At 38.7% G+C, this 8646-nt stretch overlaps 1 long non-coding RNA gene across 3 annotated transcripts in view; it reads right to left on the minus strand.

Moving 5' to 3' along the window:
• Positions 1 to 8646, minus strand: part of LOC121072020 — a 66988-nt gene that overhangs the window by 2312 nt on the left and 56030 nt on the right. The window contains exon 3 of one of the 3 annotated variants that reach the window (XR_005820941.1): positions 4072 to 4190. This is a non-coding gene — a long non-coding RNA (uncharacterized LOC121072020). Of the gene's footprint in view, positions 1 to 4071; positions 4191 to 7256; positions 8469 to 8646 lie in introns of those variants that run through there. The other 2 variants (XR_005820939.1, XR_005820940.1) reach the window with 2 other exon arrangements.

Raw genomic sequence — 8646 nt, forward strand, 5'->3', positions numbered from 1 at the left:
TTTCCAGATATTAAAGCCAAAACCAAACAAAAACAAAAACAAAACAAAACAAAACAAAAATATGTATATTTGCAACCTGGTACATATCAACACATTTAATTTCAGGAAAATTTGTCTTTGAGACAGAGGGTGTTTCCTTTCAGTAAAGAACTGAAGATCCAGCTTTTAAAACCATAGACAAAATCTGGGATATTCAAAGTGCACTGAATACTGACCAAACACTATTACCATTTAAATAGGAAGAGTAGATTAACTGTTTTTGAAAAATCTCATCTCCAAAGCCAACCAGAGTATTTAATCTACCCCTTGAGTCCAACACAAGTTTGTGTTCCAATGGATATATTGTACCGTCAAATTTTAAATGACCCACGGCATAAAATTCAATATTCTTCTATAGTTTTATCAACCTTCTCCCTAGAAACGTTTCCTCACCTTCAGCTCATTTAGACCATTCTTGTTTCACTTCTAACTTTTTTTTTTAGTGTCTGGCTGAAAGAGACATTTGAAAACCCTCAACAAGATTCCCTACTAGGCATTAAGTACTATCACAAAAACAAGCTACACACTGTGATGATTTTTTTTTTTTCAATCGGAGATCAAAACAAATGCTTTCCATTCAGTATGATACAATGAAAAGACAGAGAATGTTGAGAGTGTTTGACAATATAAAATTTGTCCATATTTGAAAGTTTAATGTCTTTACATCCACTCTGGTTAGTAAGAAGTAGCTTATGGAAATCATGCCCAGTAAATTTTAAGAAGGCAAGATGAAGTTTTACAAATATTTTTCCTAAGCCATTGCTTGATTTTAAATCATTCTTCCTAGATTTTCTCTCTCTCTTTTTTTTTTTTTTTTTTTTTTTTTTTTTTTTGTGGTGCTCTTTACCTTTCTACTGAAACAAGACAAAAATCCAAGATCTGAGTTGATTCAAAATATCTGCATTATATGCCAGCTGGGAAGTAGTAACCATACATTCGCAAGATTACTTTTACAGCTTAGAAGTGAAACAAAAGCAGCCTAATGTCACAAGTCAGCTTAGTCATATTGGGGAGGGAAAAAAAAAAGGAAAAGTCTTTAAAATTGCAATTGCAAATTTACCTGCTGCTGTGGGCCAGACTCAAGCTTTAATGTTGACAACCACACAGCTGTAGCAGCAATATGCCACAAGCCTGCACACAGGGCTCAAGCACAAGTGAAATGATAAAGCCTGCGCAAACTGTAATGCATATGAGCTTTTTCCCCCACAGGTAGTTTCCATTTGTGGTGATGCCTCTTCAAGTTGGGACTGGACATGGACAGACCAACAAAACAAGTACCTCAAACTACATATAAAGGAGGTGCCACATTGGCTCAGATTTCTAGCCCAACCTACCTTCACTTTGTTGTCACTTGACAGTGACAACAGAAATTAACTCCAAACCTATTCAGGGGACACAAAAAGATTTACCAGGCTGGCTAATAGCTTGTGGTCCCTTTCATCTCACAACAAAGTCAGGACAAGCTCTACAGCACATATGGTGCAAGCTGCTATGCTGTTAAAGAGAACGTGGACTGCAGAAGAGGGAAGACAACTAGGCTGAAATGGCCCTGGGAAAAGTAGAAATGATGCTATAGACCTAGGAATGTGCATCGTGCAGCATAATAGCCCTTCCTGCCTTGTATTTTCAAAGATATATCAGAACTGGAAAATGTTCAGAGAGAAGCCGTAATGCTTAGCAGATGTGTAGAAAATCCTCCAGATGAAGAAAGACCATGGAGACAGGAGGAGCGTGGAGACATTGGGAACTGACTGTTCATTTCTTCACCAGTACCAAAATTAAGGTATGCTATATGAAGCTACTAGGTATCAAGTTCAAAACAAAGAGAATAAAGGGATTTGGGGCCCATGGGGTGTAGAAGTCTTCTAGAACTTGTTGCTAAAATCTTTTACAGATGTTAATAGTTTGTCTCCAACTATTCTGTGCCTAATTTGATTTTCAAGCTGTTAGAGAGCTGGCATGGGCATAGCAGGTTTTGTCAACGCTGAGGGTTTTTTTCTTCCAAGGGACTAAATAAATTCTGTCTTTTCTTCTGCACTTTCCTGAATAATATTGAAAAATACAGAGTAAAAGCAAACAAACCAAAAACCAAAAGACCCAAAGGTCTGACCATCAGAGGAAGAAGAGCAATTACATCCCTCATTTTAGCCTGCCCATGTGTATTAGCAAACCTTAGGGTTCAGGATACCTGAAATGAAGGACAGACACCTTGGGTTAAGTTTTTTTGGTTGTTTGTTTGGCTTTTTGTTTGTTTGTTTTTGTTTGTTTGTTTGTGGTTTGTGGTTTGGTTTTTTTTTTTTTTTTTTTGGATGATTTCTTCATTCTCTGACTCTCACAAAGAATTCATATTGAACTCAAAATATTAAAACATCACTCAAAACAGACCATTGCTTAGAGAATTTTAAATAAATATATAAAGCCAGGAGCTTACAGTTCTCCTGTTGAGACACAAATGCCAAAATCCAAAGCTCTACAGTTAGCTATACTTAACAGCATAAAAAAGTAATGAACTAGCAGGTATTACACAAAGAGATAGACTGTATTTTTGGATAACTGAGTAAACTGAAGATATTTCACAAGCGATGTCAGCCATGCCTCACAGAAGGGCAAGCACCATAGGAAATCCTGCCTTTGTCTGCACATTTCTGGACATCTTGGTCAGTGCTGTGCTCTGCTCAGAGCTTGCTAAGCACCAAACACGGCTAAAAGAGATGTTCTGGTAACCACTGCGTATACACTACCTGTGTGGTATGAATGAATAAAGACGAAAAGTAGGGAGAGCACTTCAGCTATTAGTTGTAACAGTAGTCTGTAATGGATTACTACCTGTTTGCTTGATAGAGCCTTGGAGGATGCATGTAGGGGGAAAACAAAAATAAAAGCAGTATCCTGAGAATGGAAGACCTGGGTTCACATCCTGACACTTCCACAGAACATTTGCTTGGCCATGGACAGGAGACGTTGCACTGTTTGGCTCTCTATAGGGTCAGAGGGTGCAAGCCTGGCACCCAGAGGAGACCCAGGTCTGTGTAGTGAGCCCAGGCACAGCCAATCTTCACTCAGTTCATCTCTCCATGACTCAGTTTTCCATCTTTGAAAAGGACGTAAGAGTAGTTCCACTTGCCCAAGTGGCTTGTAAATCACTTCAAGGAATTTGAAAATAGCAACAGCAGTAGTTTGGAGCCTGAATTTTCAGAGTTCATCATTTCTGTTGTTCACCTGTGAGCTGAATTTTCTAGCAGGCCTTGGATTTTATGAGATGCCTCACTTGAACATATTTTGGGCCATGTTTTTGTGATGGGTGCCTTGTTTCCTAAACCTTCAAAGACTGAACATAATGTGAAGAAAGGCAGAAGATTAAGTGGTTGATTCTTTGTTTGACATGCAGGGCCACTAATTGCTAAAGAGAGCAAGCTTTTGAGTAGTCTTGACATTTTCAACGAATGCACACCTGCCGATGCTGTATTTTGCTTCCCTCAGTTCCACGAGTTGCCTGCAGAAAGGAGGAAGACAAGGCCCTTTTTCAGGGCTCTGACCTTCAGAGAGAAATGGAAAGAGTGAGGTTAGTCCCCCATGCATCTGCATAAAGGAGACAAATCAAATCCTCTGCTGCAGAGGTAACACACACAGGGGGTCCTCAGTATGCAAGGAAGCCGAGGTTGAGAGAAAATCACTATGGTGCGTATACCTTTTACCAGGCAGCCTAACAAATGACACATTCAGGAAATTTAAAGTCTCTGTGATTGTATCTACAGTAAACTTTATTTTTCCCTCCCCTATTAATTTCTGAATGGAAGAGAAAGAAAAAGAACCAGAGCATTTACCCATCTGAAGGAGGGAGCAAACTTATAACTGATTTGATTTATTTTGTTCAGTAGAGCAAAACCCTACTGAACAAAACATTCAATTACTAGTTTAAGCTGTATGAAAGTCAGCAACATTTTGAATATAGCCCTGATCTAGCTGTGGCTTCCTAAGGAGAGGTGTGAGGAAATGTCAGTGCGATGGAGTCTCACCCTCCTAACCATTTACCTTGTCTGGTGTGTCACACAGCAGAGCAGATGGTGCAACATCCTCCAGCATCACTCCCAGACTTTCTAGCCAACAAGAATAACTTCGATTGCTTCAAAGGATAAAAGAGACTGCCCTGGCTGTGAGTATAGACAAATGGTCAGTTGGACACTGTCTGAGAAGACTAAAATGTAAAATTTCCTGGGACGTAACTTTTCACCCATGTGACACAAATTTTCACTGGGACATGAGTGAATTTCAACTCATTCAAACCTGCACTGAACACAAAATGCAGCTTCATAGCATATCACTTGGGGAAGCATCTGGCACATGAGTCTGTTCCATTACTAAAAGTTCAATGGTGCTGTAATGCATGCAGAGTGCCTGGGAACCACAGCAATTGCTTGGGAAAAGAATAAATTATTAATACGCAAAAAAATAATATATTTAACAATATGAATTAATATGGAAACACGTCAGACAAAAGCAATTCACACTTCTGGAAGTGTGGTGGTCATGGGTGTATCAGCAGAGTAAGCAACATACTGCATTTGTCTGAACTGAACCAGCAGGATAGTAAGAGCCAGGAAGCACCATCATTACCTTCCCTGCTGCTACAAGCCAACTAGATGCAAATAATTCATGTGAGAATTAATTTTAAAAATGGCTTTCTAAAGAAAGAACTGATTTTTTTCCCCACTTAATTGATTTTGCTTTCACTTTCCTTTCTGCTTCCTCTCCTTGAATAAAGTGCTACAGGCAGTAGAATAGGTACTTTAATACCAAAATTATCCTAGAAAGTAAGTTTAATCACACACCCCAAGGTTTTCAGAAAGGAGAGTGTAAAGTATAGCATATTTTGGCACTTACAAGGAAGAAATGTCTTGAATTAGAGTGGCTGAAAGATTTTCTTGAGAATCTTTTTCTTTTTTTTTTTTTTTTTTTCATTTTATTTTACACAAATTTCAAGCTTTGGGTAGTTTTTAGGAGGCCTCTCCTTCCTGCATTATGATTCTGTCTACATGTCAGTCTAAGTATCCCATGAACCAGTCCAGTGACACAATAGCGCTGCAGCCTCAGCCACAGTCACGAGGCGATGCTGAGGAGCAGGGTGATTATGTGATCTACAAGCACTGTTACTTTGCCCTGTTCTCTCCAGAGTTCATTTGTAACCACACACAGTGAATGGCAAGGTTCCTTGGTCCTATGAAAACTGAACAAAACACAACCCTCTGCAGACACAGAGCAAGAACACGAGCACAACTTCTGAGCCCCATTTCAATGCATTCTTTAATTCCATGCTTCTGAGACCTTGAGCATTTGTGTTCAAAACAGAGTCAAGGGAGAGGCAGCTCAGCTGAGCTGCCAGCTCTCAAAAAGCAGCACTCTAGAACTGAGTTGATGAAAAAAAAAAAAAGGGGGAAAAAAAAGAAAAAAAAAAAAAAAACCAGCTGATAAAAGCATAACTCAGGGACTTGATAGCAGCCAAGAAAGAGTGTTGCAGAGTGCTGATTGCAAAGTGATAGACAGAGGTTTCCATTTCACACATTGTCATTCTAATCTTGCAGTCCCAGTTCCACAGTGTCAGGACAGATCCCTCATAAAAAGAGGAATAAAAAAGGAGCGAAAGAGGAGAAATAACTACACAGCCTAGGGTAGGAAACACAGAAAGGGGAGGGGGCATTTGTTTAAGTGTTCGGCAATTTACAGCACAGGCATTTTCCATTCATAAACTGAACTCTGATGTTCCTGAAGGTGAAGACAAAAAAAGGCAAGATAAAACCAGAAAGTATTTTGGCATAGTTGGACAAAATGTTCCATCTGCAGGTATAATTGACACAGACTAAATTCCAAGAGTATAAATGCCAGGAAACTCACAGGACTGTCAGACAAGCAGAGGATCCTCTTATGATTCACCCTAATCCTCTGAGATAGTTGCCTGTATCTTGTGAAGAGCCAGAGCCCTTCAGTAAAGAGGATGATGACATAACAAATACCTCTGTCTCTCTGCTCTTAGGAGCCTTTATATGCTCCTATGCACAGAACAAGAAAATTTCAATCTATCTATAGAGGCACTATTGAGAAAATGCTATAGCTTGAATCCTACAAAAAGGTCATCGGGACCCTCACCTTGAATGGAAGCAAAAGCTCATTGAAGGAGCAAGTACCATAGAGCACTGCTGGTGTCTGAAAAATAAAATCAAGTACAAGAGAAGAGGGGATGTCTGGATCTCTGATTTTACATTAGAGAAATAGAGAATACAATGTTAGGTAGGAAGAGATTTAACGCAAAATGAGGAACTGAGCCAGCAAAAGTAGGAAGAAATGTTACACTGTAGGCCAAGAACTATGCCTGTACTTCCATCTAACTATTCATAAAAATGTGAAAAATATAGAGGGACATAAAAAACATCATGGAAAGGCTAAAGGGGAAGATGGTAAAGCAGATATCAAACCTAATGAGACATGGAAGAGACAGAATCAGTGACAGAACTGTGGGCAGAGTGAAGGGTAAATGAAGTCACTGCTCATTTGTGTTCTGATTTCTGCTTTTCATCTCCAGCAGTAAAATAGAGCTTTCATATATAGCTTATTCCCTACAACTATCCCAGACTCTTCACTGTTATAGTCTTAAAAAATGCATCTTTAAAATGATGATAATTCACTAAATACTCACACCAGACTTAATTTCATTTCAAGGCATCAACTGAACTGGAATAGAAAACCTTCATTTTCTCAGCAAAACTTTGCACCTCATAAAGGTTTTATCTGTTGCTATGGCAAAGGCTTTACCCAAAGGAGTTGCTTGTAGAATACCACAAGAAGGGGGAATTTTTCAGTTCCTTTCGCATACACATTTTCATACCCCAGACATTTTAATTTAATCATATTTTCCCTTCATCCTTCAGAGAGTTTCTTTTATTCCTGAATAAGCTGCATGTCTACATCAGCTGTATGGAAGCATTCATTCTTATCCTCTTCCCCACTGTAAATCAAAATCTACTTTTAATTACAGAATATCAGCTATTTCTCTTTGATGACATTCAAGTGCTTATTCCAAATTGAAAGAGCAATAGAGCAACTGCCATGGTATTTTCATACATAGAGCAATGACCTTTTTAATATGATTTCATGGAAACAATGGAGGTACATTCATCAGGTTATATAGAAACTTACTGCTGCTTTTATTTTCAGACATTCCGCTTTCAATTCACAATGACATTTGATGGGAGACATAAAAATGTCAGTAGATCGGGGTTTTTTTTTTTTTTTTTTTTTTTTCAGCAACCTCATCTGACAAGAATTCCCTCCTCCCTGTTTCTTTTTACAGTGCTATGTTGTTCACTCATTTAGGCCTACTTCAATTTGCTTATTAAATATGTAAGATCTTCATTATGCAACCAAGAGTTGAATCATGTAAGATTAACACAAAGCCCTTGTGAGGGATTTTTTTTTTAACGTTATTAATATTAATAGTATGTGCAGCTCACATATTTTTGTACTTTCCAAACCCAAATGTCAATACAGTGGATAAATTATACTTTCCTTCCTTGTCTTCTTTGTCTTCTTCAAAGAGAGGATGACATTCAACTTAACTAAAAGCAAAACTTTACACATTTCCAGCCAAGTTCCATTTCTGCATCCCAAAGAGTCACATTTATTATGGACTGTCTTGCCTGGGCATTGACACAAAAGAAAGGGTAACCTGAGGAAATAGGTAACAGCATAATATTTTTTATTCTTTGTGTTGACTTAAACAACCTCATAAATCACATAGGTCCTACATAAGTAAAAGATGTCATTAATGACCTAATGAGTAGTGCTATAATATCTATGTATTAGAAATCTGGTCTTGAAACCCTGTCCAGAACTAGAGGAAAATTCAGATGCTTGAATGGGATCCAAAGCAGGCAAAGCATATTGAGAAGGAACAGCTTAGACCTAATAGGTAGGCAATATGACAGAAGAAAAAGACATCTTTTATCCACTTGCTGTCGGACTGAAACCTGAAACATGCTCCTGAAAGGCTATCTTAGAGGCTCTTTTTTTTCAAAGAGCTTAGCACTTCTCATTCCTTTCTTTCCAAGCCTATGTGGATGGGGAGGTATCTCCTACTTGCCCTGTATATACAGCAACTTAGCAGATGAGGGTTCACTCAAGAAACGGCTTCAATTCTCTATCTTTGACACAACTCAAATTCCCATCTCTTGGAGAAGTTCTTCAGTGAAATATTTTGACAGTTATTGTGTTATCTCTGCACATCCCCATCTCCTCTTCTGACTTTTCTCCAGTTGCCTCCTGCTCACACAAACTACTGCAGAACTGTGGTGTCTGTTGTTGGAAGGCAAGGACAGAAAGCGGTGAGGGCTGGCTGCACTCCATCAAGTTTGGGCTCTGCCCCTCCAGAGGAAAGTGTCCTGAGGAAAGGACCAGACTGTTGAATTACTTTATTGGCAGTACACAAACAACCCTCTTGCCCCTTTTAAAAGAGCATCTCTATTTTCTTCTCTCACGACAGTTATTTCTTTTACCACCAGTTAAAATACAGAACCAATTGTTAAAGTATCTTCTAAAACCATCTTTCCTTTCTCCCAG

This window comes from Cygnus olor, chromosome 6, assembly GCF_009769625.2.
Source record: "Cygnus olor isolate bCygOlo1 chromosome 6, bCygOlo1.pri.v2, whole genome shotgun sequence".
Taxonomy (NCBI): domain Eukaryota; kingdom Metazoa; phylum Chordata; class Aves; order Anseriformes; family Anatidae; genus Cygnus; species Cygnus olor.